The 13,662-nt window shown below is 50.9% G+C and overlaps 1 protein-coding gene across 4 annotated transcripts in view; it reads left to right on the forward strand.

Annotated features, from left to right (window-relative positions):
• Nucleotides 1–1,483: 1,483 nt before the first annotated feature.
• Nucleotides 1,484–13,662, forward strand: part of LCTL (lactase like) — a 181,571-nt gene continuing 169,392 nt past the window's right edge. For 3 of the 4 annotated variants that reach the window (XM_085644612.1, XM_085644614.1, XM_085644615.1), the window contains exon 1: nt 1,484–1,540. The gene's annotated coding sequence lies outside the window, so the exon portion shown is untranslated. Of the gene's footprint in view, nt 1,541–2,436; nt 2,571–13,662 lie in introns of those variants that run through there. The other variant, XM_085644613.1, reaches the window with a different exon arrangement.

Genomic DNA, 13,662 nt, shown 5'->3' on the forward strand with positions numbered 1-13,662 from the left:
AGACACACCGAAGACCACTAACCCTTCCACAGACCTAAGTAATGCTTGATTGGCATCCTGAAAATTTTGTATGACTTTGAGTTTGTTTATATGTGTTTGTGTGAGCGCTCATATTCAGGAGGCGACAAAGCAGACTGCCAAGACCTCACCAAGATTAGTACAATGGCCTAATCTGAAAGCATGTCTTGCCTTCGGCTGTGTTTTTATGGAGTGGATCTCCCTGCCTCCCTCCCCATCTCTACCTCCTACCACTAGTTACATTCCAGGACGATTCTTATTCCCTCCATCTAGGCCGAATCCTCTCAGCCATAAATGCACAGGTGAGGCTCGCTTGAGAGCTATCAGATTCTGAAACGCCCGTTTCTTCAGGGGCACGAGACTATGACGCAAAATCAAATTCAAACCCACGCCGAGGAAGGGGCGGGGGATGCTCTCCCCCTAATCGAGTGCATTTATTAGGCGTTAACGAGTAAGGCATGCCTTTCTCACGTCATTAGTAAAGAAGGAATTATAGCACAAAGGTTTAAATAATGGATATTTAAACCGATCAGTCCTGTGACCATTTGATTTCTCCGGATTGCAGGGTCCGGTCAGAGTCTGAGATTCCATCTTCACCTTGCCCTTTTAAGGACAGACGTTCGATGCGCGCTTCCTCGGGTGCACGCTCTCTTGACGTAGTTTGGTATACTCCCCACGTGTCAAAGGGCACCTGGGCTGCAGTAAGTGGGCAGCTTGCCTAAAGCCCAGGACCCTGCGGCAGCTTTTGTTCGTGGACTGATAGGTGACTGAGTGTCTCTGTCTCCTGGCACTGGCCTGCCTGAAGCCTTGCACGGAGGACCCCAGATTTGTTTATAGTTCTTCCTTGTGGCTGACTTTAACTGTGGCCTAAAGCACAATGAAGGGCCCACCTATAACATTTCCAACATTTTCTGGAGAGCTGCCCATCTCATAGACTGATACCGGCCGGTCTGGTGGGAGTGCCCATGTACAGTGGGGCTGCCCGGCCCGTCTGTTCAAAGCCTCCTATCAGGAAATATCCTCGTTTTGCTTTGAGCCTGAAGTGTCATGACTCAACACAGCTTCCCTCGTGGATATTTATTTAATTTGGGTTTCACCCAGTGAACATCTCATGAGTCATCGCAGCAGCCAGATACACCTCACACCTGTGGCCTGCACAACGCCGCGTCAGTGCTCGGGGTCAGCCGCACTGCGCGCCCTCTGCTTACACCACGCAAAGCTCCTCTTTTGATGTCACGCTTTTGGCTGCTGCTGCAGAATTAGCTCCTGTGTCATTGAGCATGAAAGCGGCGATTGTTCGCTTTTGTTTAGGGGCTTAAACTAGCACAACGCGACCTGCTACGAGATGCTTCTCTCGGGGGTCCACCACTGCTGTCCCTTTTGTGGGAGCTCGTCCGCACTTTGTGTTGTGAAGAAAAACACAGTTCAGGAAAAAGTTACATTTATTCTGAATGTCCAGGTCGCTTTCTGGCAGTTCAGAGAACTCTCACAGCGAGATCACACGCGTGAAGAAGTACCCGAGGTAGGCCTATCAATGTTGTTTTTATACTCAGTTATGGTTTGGTATGTCGCTAGCTCCATCTCTATGTGCACATCGTAAGCTGGTTTACATTTACATTGAATGCTTTCACAGTTGGTTGCGTTCAGGTGATAGGGGTGGAAATCCTGCCGCAGCAGCTGTTGTCAGCGGGGACTGTTGAACAAGCTGGTACGGAGGCGAGGGCTGGGTATGCTTCCATTAGGACCGGCCAGGCAGCAGGCCATGGCCTGTTGGGGCGGATACTGTCAGCCGATGGTGCTAGCCTTGGTGGGACAGCTGTTTTCCATGCTTCATTGGGATCTGAGCCGAGGCTTCATGGAGAGGCTTTCGTCAGTCTCCACCAGGAGGTACTGCTCAGCTGCCTGCATAGTACCAACCTTCTCTGCATTGGACAGAACCACCTCTAAGCCACACAGAAGCGATGCACACAACCTAAGCCGCTTTGAACTCTTACTCGTCTACTCAATTACAAGGAAATCAAGCCAGAACCAAATCATTTCATAAAAATCGTTATCAGCAGCCCAAGACTAAGCTCTCCCTAACCTCCTTCCCACAGCTTGCTTGACACATCCTCTAGTCTATTCAATTTAGTTTATGAACATAAACTTCCCTGAAATACCAGACACATCCTGAACATCCTACACCGCAGCTACATCACCGGCCACCTGAGAGACCTTCATTGGCTACCTGTCAACAAGAAAATCACCTTTAAGCTTCTCACGCACGCAAACAAAGCCCTACACAACGCAGCACCTGCGTACCTCAACCACCGTCTCTCATTCTACACTCCCACCAGACATCTCCGCTCCGTCCTACTGGCCCTGGCCACAATCTCACAGATCTGCAAGCCCACAGCTGGAGGCCTTCTCCTACATTACTGTGAAGACCTGGAACTCCCTGCCTCTGCACCTCAGGCAATCACCACCGCTGCTGCAATTCAGGAAGGACCTCAAGTCCTGGCTCTTCGACTGAACCGCAGATATTCCCCCTCAGCGCCTTCAGACCCTCACAAGTGAGTATTCGCGCTTTATAAGAAACCTGATTGACTGAATGATTGACTGATTGAAATAGGGAGAGGTACGTGTCCTCCAGAAAAGGTTAGTGAGGATCGAGGACTAAAGCTTAATTTGTAAAAGAATAAATGATTTGGCCCATGGAAATTTTCAGAAGCCTATTGGCATTGCTGCCAAATGTCTAGGTTGCTGAAAACCACTGTTGTCTAGTGTTGATTCCACCTCATGCCTCTTTCATTCACCATCAAACTCTCCCAGTCCTTCTATCTCACCCTTTGAAGTTCTTTTTCATCCCTGCTTTCTTCCTTTTTCACGGTCTATAGCCTTTCTCTCACTTCTTCTTTTAGGGGTATAACGCAGGACCCACCAGTGTGGGGCCCCAGGATCTCCCTCACGGGAGGTGGTCCCTCAAACAACCAAAAAGTGTCAGTGCGATAAAACTAGAGCAGTGGTTCTTAACCTTTTGACTTCTCCGGACCTCCATTTATTCATTACTGGAGCCCAGAGACACTCATTGAATAATTATTGGAATCCGGGGAGCCCCTCTGAGTAATTACTGGAAGCCAATGACCTGACTAAAGCATTTTTTGATAAGCTTAACTGCAAAACAATACATATTAAAAAAAATACAGAAACAAGTATTCATCAAACAAATATGCACATGATGAAATATTATATTTAATTCACAAACATAAAAAATTCTACATTTTAATGGGAAGGTTGGCGTGTCCCAAAATAAATTTGAAGCCACTCATCGTCCACACTATATTCTGTTTGATGCAATTGCACTCCTCCCACGAATCAAACTGAGGATACTAACTTGATCTTTAGCCCCAGCTTCAAATTGCTTCACATTTACAATATGTTACCAAAAACAATTAAGTTCTAAATTTTGCTTATTTATATACACTCTATTTGTTTGTTATTATAACTTAATTTTCTAAGCAGTCACTGACCCTTTGAGAAGGCTTTGCGGACCCCCAGGGGTCTCCAGACTACAGGTTAAGAACCACCTAACTAGAGAACAGCTATTGCTCTGGCCTGGCTGCACCCTCCTTGGTGGGTTGTGTTGTTTGTGAGCAGAAAGAAAAGTTGCAAACATTTTTAGGTCTCGCCTAGTGTTGCAGCGCATGTGCTGCACGCTCTATTGTCGTCGGGTTGCTTTCGGAAGTGGGGTGGAAGCTCCGCCTCTGCTTTTCATTCGCGCACGTCATACTTTATGTTAAATACTCACATGTGATTTGGAGCGAGGTTTTTGGGTGACCGCCCTGTCTCCTTTAGGCCCCGCCCACTGGGACAGGATCGTTTCTTTAATGTGCACCCTTTAAGCGGCTGCGCGCCCCTCGTTATAACTCTGTATTTCTGCGGCAGCACATTAAAGCACACTTTCTCTGTGTTGTACTTTTATTTCTATCAGCTATTGTATATCCAATCCATGCCTGTCATAAATCACGCTGTGCAACAATGGCAAGGTTTTGCCACTGCTTATGGGGTGTGGATGAGATTGGGTGGGAAAGTGGCTAGTTTTCTTAATTTGTTAATATGCTTGGCCAAGGTGGTGAATTCTCCGCAGTGAGTGAGCTATTATGGGTGGGGGAGGGCGTTTTTTTATTCCCGACTACTGTGTTGACGTATATTTATTTACTGAGCTTTACTACCTTGGTGTTGGTTGCTTCTCTCGGACGCCCCTCACCACTACCCCACATCCCCGGCAGGAGTCGGGCTGAGTCGGAGAAGGTGTACAACAAGCATTGTTTGGCACTAACGAGGAGCTTGGGTGCCGGGAGGGTTACACCGACCCCGCAGCCATGGCGCACAGCTACCAGGCCCCCCTCCTTGAGCCGTCACGCTGGCTCTCAAGGTAGTGAGTGTTCAGGACCTCATCTATCGGAGGCTCCTGCCCAATGCCACGGGGAACCCTGGCCCGAGAGGTATGGCGCTCATCGCGGTCCACTTATTGGCACTCTCTCTTGCCCTACTGTGCAATATATATATATATATATATATATATATATATATATATATATATATATATATATATATATATATATATATATATATATATATATATATATATATATATATATATATATATATATATATATATATATATATATATATATATATATATATATATATATATATATATATATATATATATATATATATATATCCAGCTCGGGCTTGTTTCCAACACAGTGAGAGGCACTCGAGCGCAGACACGAGCCTCAAGCGGCAGCTCAATCTTGTGTCAGGAACTCCGGACTTCCGATACCTTTGGCAGCCCAACCACCACTGCCTGACGCGTTTCAATAATCTTCCTCAGAGGCTGTTCGTGGAAAGGAACACGCACAGTCCGGAACTGCAGGTGAGAGATTTCTTTAATTGCGCGCCCCCTATAGGCTGCTTCAATAAGACTGCGCATTGTCTTCTGAGGCTCATTGGGGGGCTTATATATTCCGGCAGAACATTCAAACGCACTTTAGAGGGGATATCTGCATCCCTCTGGAACTACAGGTACCAGCAGACAATGCGCAGTCTTATTGAAGCAGCCTATAGGGGGCGCGCAATTAAAGAAATCTCTCACCTGCAGTTCCGGACTGTGCGTGTTCCTTTCCACGAACAGCCTCTGAGGAAGATTATTGAAACGCGTCAGGCAGTGGTGGTTGGGCTGCCAAAGGTATCGGAAGTCCGGAGTTCCTGACACAAGATTGAGCTGCCGCTTGAGGCTCGTGTCTGCGCTCGAGTGCCTCTCACTGTGTTGGAAACAAGCCCGAGCTGGATCTATAGGCGGTTGCCAAGCCGCCGAGAGTGCACCACCCCGGGAACCTGGGGGCCGCAGAGGAGTACATTCAGCAGCCTCGTGATGTGGGGCGTAAGACACTAAATTGAGGGAACCCCCGACTTCTGAGGCTCATTGGGGGCTTATATATTCCGGCAGAACATTCAAACGCACTTTAGAGGGGATATCTGCATCCCTCTGGAACTACAGGTACAAGCAGACAATGCGCAGTCTTATTGAAGCAGCCTATAGGGGGCGCGCAATTAAAGAAATCTCTCACCTGCAGTTCCGGACTGTGCGTGTTCCTTTCCACGAACAGCCTCTGAGGAAGATTATTGAAACGCGTCAGGCAGTGGTGGTTGGGCTGCCAAAGGTATCGGAAGTCCGGAGTTCCTGACACAAGATTGAGCTGCCGCTTGAGGCTCGTGTCTGCGCTCGAGTGCCTCTCACTGTGTTGGAAACAAGCCCGAGCTGGATCTATAGGCGGTTGCCAAGCCGCCGAGAGTGCACCACCCCGGGAACCTGGGGGCCGCAGAGGAGTACATTCAGCAGCCTCGTGATGTGGGGCGTAAGACACTAAATTGAGGGAACCCCCGACTTCTGAGGCTCATTGGGGGCTTATATATTCCGGCAGAACATTCAAACGCACTTTAGAGGGGATATCTGCATCCCTCTGGAACTACAGGTACCAGCAGACAATGCGCAGTCTTATTGAAGCAGCCTATAGGGGGCGCGCAATTAAAGAAATCTCTCACCTGCAGTTCCGGACTGTGCGTGTTCCTTTCCACGAACAGCCTCTGAGGAAGATTATTGAAACGCGTCAGGCAGTGGTGGTTGGGCTGCCAAAGGTATCGGAAGTCCGGAGTTCCTGACACAAGATTGAGCTGCCGCTTGAGGCTCGTGTCTGCGCTCGAGTGCCTCTCACTGTGTTGGAAACAAGCCCGAGCTGGATCTATAGGCGGTTGCCAAGCCGCCGAGAGTGCACCACCCCGGGAACCTGGGGGCCGCAGAGGAGTACATTCAGCAGCCTCGTGATGTGGGGCGTAAGACACTAAATTGAGGGAACCCCCGACTTCTGAGGCTCATTGGGGGCTTATATATTCCGGCAGAACATTCAAACGCACTTTAGAGGGGATATCTGCATCCCTCTGGAACTACAGGTACCAGCAGACAATGCGCAGTCTTATTGAAGCAGCCTATAGGGGGCGCGCAATTAAAGAAATCTCTCACCTGCAGTTCCGGACTGTGCGTGTTCCTTTCCACGAACAGCCTCTGAGGAAGATTATTGAAACGCGTCAGGCAGTGGTGGTTGGGCTGCCAAAGGTATCGGAAGTCCGGAGTTCCTGACACAAGATTGAGCTGCCGCTTGAGGCTCGTGTCTGCGCTCGAGTGCCTCTCACTGTGTTGGAAACAAGCCCGAGCTGGATCTATAGGCGGTTGCCAAGCCGCCGAGAGTGCACCACCCCGGGAACCTGGGGGCCGCAGAGGAGTACATTCAGCAGCCTCGTGATGTGGGGCGTAAGACACTAAATTGAGGGAACCCCCGACTTCTGAGGCTCATTGGGGGCTTATATATTCCGGCAGAACATTCAAACGCACTTTAGAGGGGATATCTGCATCCCTCTGGAACTACAGGTACCAGCAGACAATGCGCAGTCTTATTGAAGCAGCCTATAGGGGGCGCGCAATTAAAGAAATCTCTCACCTGCAGTTCCGGACTGTGCGTGTTCCTTTCCACGAACAGCCTCTGAGGAAGATTATTGAAACGCGTCAGGCAGTGGTGGTTGGGCTGCCAAAGGTATCGGAAGTCCGGAGTTCCTGACACAAGATTGAGCTGCCGCTTGAGGCTCGTGTCTGCGCTCGAGTGCCTCTCACTGTGTTGGAAACAAGCCCGAGCTGGATCTATAGGCGGTTGCCAAGCCGCCGAGAGTGCACCACCCCGGGAACCTGGGGGCCGCAGAGGAGTACATTCAGCAGCCTCGTGATGTGGGGCGTAAGACACTAAATTGAGGGAACCCCCGACTTCTGAGGCTCATTGGGGGCTTATATATTCCGGCAGAACATTCAAACGCACTTTAGAGGGGATATCTGCATCCCTCTGGAACTACAGGTACCAGCAGACAATGCGCAGTCTTATTGAAGCAGCCTATAGGGGGCGCGCAATTAAAGAAATCTCTCACCTGCAGTTCCGGACTGTGCGTGTTCCTTTCCACGAACAGCCTCTGAGGAAGATTATTGAAACGCGTCAGGCAGTGGTGGTTGGGCTGCCAAAGGTATCGGAAGTCCGGAGTTCCTGACACAAGATTGAGCTGCCGCTTGAGGCTCGTGTCTGCGCTCGAGTGCCTCTCACTGTGTTGGAAACAAGCCCGAGCTGGATCTATAGGCGGTTGCCAAGCCGCCGAGAGTGCACCACCCCGGGAACCTGGGGGCCGCAGAGGAGTACATTCAGCAGCCTCGTGATGTGGGGCGTAAGACACTAAATTGAGGGAACCCCCGACTTCTGAGGCTCATTGGGGGCTTATATATTCCGGCAGAACATTCAAACGCACTTTAGAGGGGATATCTGCATCCCTCTGGAACTACAGGTACCAGCAGACAATGCGCAGTCTTATTGAAGCAGCCTATAGGGGGCGCGCAATTAAAGAAATCTCTCACCTGCAGTTCCGGACTGTGCGTGTTCCTTTCCACGAACAGCCTCTGAGGAAGATTATTGAAACGCGTCAGGCAGTGGTGGTTGGGCTGCCAAAGGTATCGGAAGTCCGGAGTTCCTGACACAAGATTGAGCTGCCGCTTGAGGCTCGTGTCTGCGCTCGAGTGCCTCTCACTGTGTTGGAAACAAGCCCGAGCTGGATCTATAGGCGGTTGCCAAGCCGCCGAGAGTGCACCACCCCGGGAACCTGGGGGCCGCAGAGGAGTACATTCAGCAGCCTCGTGATGTGGGGCGTAAGACACTAAATTGAGGGAACCCCCGACTTCTGAGGCTCATTGGGGGCTTATATATTCCGGCAGAACATTCAAACGCACTTTAGAGGGGATATCTGCATCCCTCTGGAACTACAGGTACCAGCAGACAATGCGCAGTCTTATTGAAGCAGCCTATAGGGGGCGCGCAATTAAAGAAATCTCTCACCTGCAGTTCCGGACTGTGCGTGTTCCTTTCCACGAACAGCCTCTGAGGAAGATTATTGAAACGCGTCAGGCAGTGGTGGTTGGGCTGCCAAAGGTATCGGAAGTCCGGAGTTCCTGACACAAGATTGAGCTGCCGCTTGAGGCTCGTGTCTGCGCTCGAGTGCCTCTCACTGTGTTGGAAACAAGCCCGAGCTGGATCTATAGGCGGTTGCCAAGCCGCCGAGAGTGCACCACCCCGGGAACCTGGGGGCCGCAGAGGAGTACATTCAGCAGCCTCGTGATGTGGGGCGTAAGACACTAAATTGAGGGAACCCCCGACTTCTGAGGCTCATTGGGGGCTTATATATTCCGGCAGAACATTCAAACGCACTTTAGAGGGGATATCTGCATCCCTCTGGAACTACAGGTACCAGCAGACAATGCGCAGTCTTATTGAAGCAGCCTATAGGGGGCGCGCAATTAAAGAAATCTCTCACCTGCAGTTCCGGACTGTGCGTGTTCCTTTCCACGAACAGCCTCTGAGGAAGATTATTGAAACGCGTCAGGCAGTGGTGGTTGGGCTGCCAAAGGTATCGGAAGTCCGGAGTTCCTGACACAAGATTGAGCTGCCGCTTGAGGCTCGTGTCTGCGCTCGAGTGCCTCTCACTGTGTTGGAAACAAGCCCGAGCTGGATCTATAGGCGGTTGCCAAGCCGCCGAGAGTGCACCACCCCGGGAACCTGGGGGCCGCAGAGGAGTACATTCAGCAGCCTCGTGATGTGGGGCGTAAGACACTAAATTGAGGGAACCCCCGACTTCTGAGGCTCATTGGGGGCTTATATATTCCGGCAGAACATTCAAACGCACTTTAGAGGGGATATCTGCATCCCTCTGGAACTACAGGTACCAGCAGACAATGCGCAGTCTTATTGAAGCAGCCTATAGGGGGCGCGCAATTAAAGAAATCTCTCACCTGCAGTTCCGGACTGTGCGTGTTCCTTTCCACGAACAGCCTCTGAGGAAGATTATTGAAACGCGTCAGGCAGTGGTGGTTGGGCTGCCAAAGGTATCGGAAGTCCGGAGTTCCTGACACAAGATTGAGCTGCCGCTTGAGGCTCGTGTCTGCGCTCGAGTGCCTCTCACTGTGTTGGAAACAAGCCCGAGCTGGATCTATAGGCGGTTGCCAAGCCGCCGAGAGTGCACCACCCCGGGAACCTGGGGGCCGCAGAGGAGTACATTCAGCAGCCTCGTGATGTGGGGCGTAAGACACTAAATTGAGGGAACCCCCGACTTCTGAGGCTCATTGGGGGCTTATATATTCCGGCAGAACATTCAAACGCACTTTAGAGGGGATATCTGCATCCCTCTGGAACTACAGGTACCAGCAGACAATGCGCAGTCTTATTGAAGCAGCCTATAGGGGGCGCGCAATTAAAGAAATCTCTCACCTGCAGTTCCGGACTGTGCGTGTTCCTTTCCACGAACAGCCTCTGAGGAAGATTATTGAAACGCGTCAGGCAGTGGTGGTTGGGCTGCCAAAGGTATCGGAAGTCCGGAGTTCCTGACACAAGATTGAGCTGCCGCTTGAGGCTCGTGTCTGCGCTCGAGTGCCTCTCACTGTGTTGGAAACAAGCCCGAGCTGGATCTATAGGCGGTTGCCAAGCCGCCGAGAGTGCACCACCCCGGGAACCTGGGGGCCGCAGAGGAGTACATTCAGCAGCCTCGTGATGTGGGGCGTAAGACACTAAATTGAGGGAACCCCCGACTTCTGAGGCTCATTGGGGGCTTATATATTCCGGCAGAACATTCAAACGCACTTTAGAGGGGATATCTGCATCCCTCTGGAACTACAGGTACCAGCAGACAATGCGCAGTCTTATTGAAGCAGCCTATAGGGGGCGCGCAATTAAAGAAATCTCTCACCTGCAGTTCCGGACTGTGCGTGTTCCTTTCCACGAACAGCCTCTGAGGAAGATTATTGAAACGCGTCAGGCAGTGGTGGTTGGGCTGCCAAAGGTATCGGAAGTCCAGAGTTCCTGACACAAGATTGAGCTGCCGCTTGAGGCTCGTGTCTGCGCTCGAGTGCCTCTCACTGTGTTGGAAACAAGCCTGAGCTGGATCTATAGGCGGTTGCCAAGCCGCCGAGAGTGCACCACCCCGGGAACCTGGGGGCCGCAGAGGAGTACATTCAGCAGCCTCGTGATGTGGGGCGTAAGACACTAAATTGAGGGAACCCCCGACTTCTGAGGCTCATTGGGGGCTTATATATTCCGGCAGAACATTCAAACGCACTTTAGAGGGGATATCTGCATCCCTCTGGAACTACAGGTACCAGCAGACAATGCGCAGTCTTATTGAAGCAGCCTATAGGGGGCGCGCAATTTAAGAAATCTCTCACCTGCAGTTCCGGACTGTGCGTGTTCCTTTCCACGAACAGCCTCTGAGGAAGATTATTGAAACGCGTCAGGCAGTGGTGGTTGGGCTGCCAAAGGTATCGGAAGTCCGGAGTTCCTGACACAAGATTGAGCTGCCGCTTGAGGCTCGTGTCTGCGCTCGAGTGCCTCTCACTGTGTTGGAAACAAGCCCGAGCTGGATCTATAGGCGGTTGCCAAGCCGCCGAGAGTGCACCACCCCGGGAACCTGGGGGCCGCAGAGGAGTACATTCAGCAGCCTCGTGATGTGGGGCGTTAGACACTAAATTGAGGGAACCCCCGACTTCTGAGGCTCATTGGGGGCTTATATATTCCGGCAGAACATTCAAACGCACTTTAGAGGGGATATCTGCATCCCTCTGGAACTACAGGTACCAGCAGACAATGCGCAGTCTTATTGAAGCAGCCTATAGGGGGCGCGCAATTAAAGAAATCTCTCACCTGCAGTTCCTGACTGTGCGTGTTCCTTTCCACGAACAGCCTCTGAGGAAGATTATTGAAACGCGTCAGGCAGTGGTGGTTGGGCTGCCAAAGGTATCGGAAGTCCGGAGTTCCTGACACAAGATTGAGCTGCCGCTTGAGGCTCGTGTCTGCGCTCGAGTGCCTCTCACTGTGTTGGAAACAAGCCCGAGCTGGATCTATAGGCGGTTGCCAAGCCGCCGAGAGTGCACCACCCCGGGAACCTGGGGGCCGCAGAGGAGTACATTCAGCAGCCTCGTGATGTGGGGCGTAAGACACTAAATTGAGGGAACCCCCGACTTCTGAGGCTCATTGGGGGCTTATATATTCCGGCAGAACATTCAAACGCACTTTAGAGGGGATATCTGCATCCCTCTGGAACTACAGGTACCAGCAGACAATGCGCAGTCTTATTGAAGCAGCCTATAGGGGGCGCGCAATTAAAGAAATCTCTCACCTGCAGTTCCGGACTGTGCGTGTTCCTTTCCACGAACAGCCTCTGAGGAAGATTATTGAAACGCGTCAGGCAGTGGTGGTTGGGCTGCCAAAGGTATCGGAAGTCCGGAGTTCCTGACACAAGATTGAGCTGCCGCTTGAGGCTCGTGTCTGCGCTCGAGTGCCTCTCACTGTGTTGGAAACAAGCCCGAGCTGGATCTATAGGCGGTTGCCAAGCCGCCGAGAGTGCACCACCCCGGGAACCTGGGGGCCGCAGAGGAGTACATTCAGCAGCCTCGTGATGTGGGGCGTAAGACACTAAATTGAGGGAACCCCCGACTTCTGAGGCTCATTGGGGGCTTATATATTCCGGCAGAACATTCAAACGCACTTTAGAGGGGATATCTGCATCCCTCTGGAACTACAGGTACCAGCAGACAATGCGCAGTCTTATTGAAGCAGCCTATAGGGGGCGCGCAATTAAAGAAATCTCTCACCTGCAGTTCCGGACTGTGCGTGTTCCTTTCCACGAACAGCCTCTGAGGAAGATTATTGAAACGCGTCAGGCAGTGGTGGTTGGGCTGCCAAAGGTATCGGAAGTCCGGAGTTCCTGACACAAGATTGAGCTGCCGCTTGAGGCTCGTGTCTGCGCTCGAGTGCCTCTCACTGTGTTGGAAACAAGCCCGAGCTGGATCTATAGGCGGTTGCCAAGCCGCCGAGAGTGCACCACCCCGGGAACCTGGGGGCCGCAGAGGAGTACATTCAGCAGCCTCGTGATGTGGGGCGTAAGACACTAAATTGAGGGAACCCCCGACTTCTGAGGCTCATTGGGGGCTTATATATTCCGGCAGAACATTCAAACGCACTTTAGAGGGGATATCTGCATCCCTCTGGAACTACAGGTACCAGCAGACAATGCGCAGTCTTATTGAAGCAGCCTATAGGGGGCGCGCAATTAAAGAAATCTCTCACCTGCAGTTCCGGACTGTGCGTGTTCCTTTCCACGAACAGCCTCTGAGGAAGATTATTGAAACGCGTCAGGCAGTGGTGGTTGGGCTGCCAAAGGTATCGGAAGTCCGGAGTTCCTGACACAAGATTGAGCTGCCGCTTGAGGCTCGTGTCTGCGCTCGAGTGCCTCTCACTGTGTTGGAAACAAGCCCGAGCTGGATATATATATATATATATATATATATATATATATATATATATATATATAGGTTTCTCGAAACTCGTGGTGTGTTTAGTTATGAAAGCACACCGACACCACGGCGCTCACTAAGGTTTGAAATATATTTATGTATCATAAAGTCAATGTGGACTGAATCTTCCATAATGTGTTTCCACAGGCAGTAAAGCATAACTGTGTGAAATGTATTTTGCGATGCTTTGTGACAGCAGCGGTCTCTTTTCAGCAACAATTGAGCAGTTTAAAGTTTTAGTCTCACCTCAGCGTTCCACAGCGCTTTCCAAAATTCAGTAGTTTTGTGACTTTCTTGGCCCATCTTGTTAAAATTCTGAACAGACAGCAGAAAAGTGCAGAGTGAGGTGCTATAGAGTGCTTTGGGGCTACCCAGTCTTGTTTAGGCGCTTTTTCTCAGGCCACTCAGAATATGTGACAGTAAAACACAGTCTCCAGCCCGTGATTTTTCCTGGTGTAGTTTTAGTCCACAGGATTTTACCCCACCATGTTTACAATGTTATGACTTTTTACGCCTTTTAAACAATCTCAGTTTTTTGTGTGAATAGGCTGCCTTATTAAAGATGAAATGTTTCCAGTCGCGCCTACCTGTAATTTTTTATTTCTAAAGCTTCTTCTGTGCCTCGAAAGTGTTTCTCGGGGAATGGGGAGACAGGGACCATAGGTAGGTGGCCGTGG

This window comes from Triturus cristatus, chromosome 3_1, assembly GCF_964204655.1.
Source record: "Triturus cristatus chromosome 3_1, aTriCri1.1, whole genome shotgun sequence".
Classification (NCBI taxonomy): Eukaryota; Metazoa; Chordata; class Amphibia; order Caudata; family Salamandridae; genus Triturus; species Triturus cristatus.